Below are 1,998 nucleotides of genomic sequence, written 5' to 3'. Positions count from 1 at the left end.
TTTTTTCATCCAATTATTTGTAGTGTGTGGTTTAATAAACAGAATGCTTTTAAATGACATACATATCACATTCATCAAAGTGGCCTGTTTGAGTGAAGTTTATGTAAAATATTGTGATTGGACTTTTCCACAATCTAGTTTGTATCTACTTTTCTATTTAGAAAATATACCTTTTGAAATAGAGTTTATATTGAAGTTAGAATAGTGATGCACAAATTCTGTGCCAAAACCATCCGATGCATCATCAATGAAGTAAATTAACAATGGAATTCTCTTTAGAACCTTTGGACTACTAGAGTCCACCATAGCATAGCCTGAGCATTCCTCCTAGATTTCCTCCTACTGTGAGTTCATATTATAGTTCCTTGCCTCATTTTCCTTTATGTCTACTTAAAATTCTCCTCTTCTTATCAAATACCAACTCTTCTAAAATCTTCTAATTCATTGCATAACTTTAACATACAGATGAAGTGGTTAAAATGGCCATGGCTTGGGTCAAAATAGTACTCGGGTTTCAAAGGCTGTGATTATAATGGAAGTAGACTTCTTGTTTCAAGTGATTATATTTCTTGTATAGTAATTTGTTTATTGAGCTTTTAATATTTGACCTGTTGCATGCAAAGTACTCGTTTAGGTAATGGCAATATACAGATAAATATGACTGAATCTTTTCTGTGGAGCAAATTAGAAACTTGAAAACATTAGAGAAATTGATATATTGTATTTCTTAACTTTAATGATAGTAGAACTAAAATCAAGCCTATTTTATTGTTTGAATTTATGATCAACTCTAAATTTTAAAAATTATATCTAAAAAGTTATTTGTAGCAGCAAAATGGCATAGGCTGTCAAAATATATCTTTGTAAAAAATGTATAAACAAAGATTAGTTTTCTAGTGAATCTATTTTAACATTCATTTTGAAACCATTCTTTCTGAAGCTTTCTTGAACTCTTTGACCATAAAGGGAAAAGCTTGATTTGGGAGCTATGTCAGTGCTCACTCTTTCTGTAAATTCATGCCACTTCTTTGTGTGTGTGTGTGTGTGTGTTTCACATGATGTTGTTAAGGTCCCCAGAAAGAAATAAAATGTTTGGGAACAGATTATGGAAGCAACTATCCAATTCTGCTTGGTGAGATTGAACAACACAAGGACATGACTTTGGAGTTAATTTCCAAGTAAGAATAAATCAAAAGAGCAAAGCAAACAAACAAATACAGAACCAAGAATGGTTTGCGGCTCACACTGAATCCAAGCTCCAATATAAGAACAATTGTTTCTTACATCATGGCCCCGCTCGATACTCACCCCCAGAAAGGGAACACAGAGATGGGTGTTATAGCAAAATGTGGTGAAGAAAGAGGATGGTGCCAGGCTATCAGATAAAATCACGTCTGGGGTCTTAAAGGTTTCTTTCCAAAGAAGCAATTATCTAAGTGAGATGTCAACTAAGTCCACATGGAAGAAGCTAACCATCATCAGCCACTGAAGGATTGTGCGGCATACAATCCGAAGTTGAAGGGAGAGATTAGTATCAAAACCAAAGTATGAGAACCTGGTTTGCAAAAGGCTATGAATGACAGTGGGAGCCCAAGAATCTTTGGTGGAAATAAAGCTCTGTTGAACTCCCTCTATCCACAATTGAGGGAGAGGATGAACATGGTCACTAAACAGTATATAAAGTCAAAGGCCTGACTTGAACAGTTAAAACTTTCCAGCAGATTCTCCCTCGGAGGCATGCTGGACCTGATCTGGTTACCAAAACTTAGGTTGGGGAAGGGGGAGGTGTTGTGAGTTGTATTGTTTTGTTTGGGTTTTGATTGCACATATTAGGGTGTATCTCGGGAGTGTTATGGCATTGGGGCTCACCTACTTGAAGCTGTGGTTTATGTTTTTGTTTTGTTTTTTCCAGTTTGGGCAGTATGAAAACCAGGACTGATGAAACTGTAGAGTTAACAAGTGTATAAGGGTCTTTGAGGGAGGGACGCATCGAGAGGG

This window comes from Echinops telfairi, unplaced genomic scaffold, assembly GCF_000313985.2.
Source record: "Echinops telfairi isolate 266 unplaced genomic scaffold, ASM31398v2 ScPeMD7_18;HRSCAF=68, whole genome shotgun sequence".
Lineage (NCBI taxonomy): Eukaryota > Metazoa > Chordata > Mammalia > Afrosoricida > Tenrecidae > Echinops > Echinops telfairi.
Note: the sequence above shows the minus strand (reverse complement) of the source record.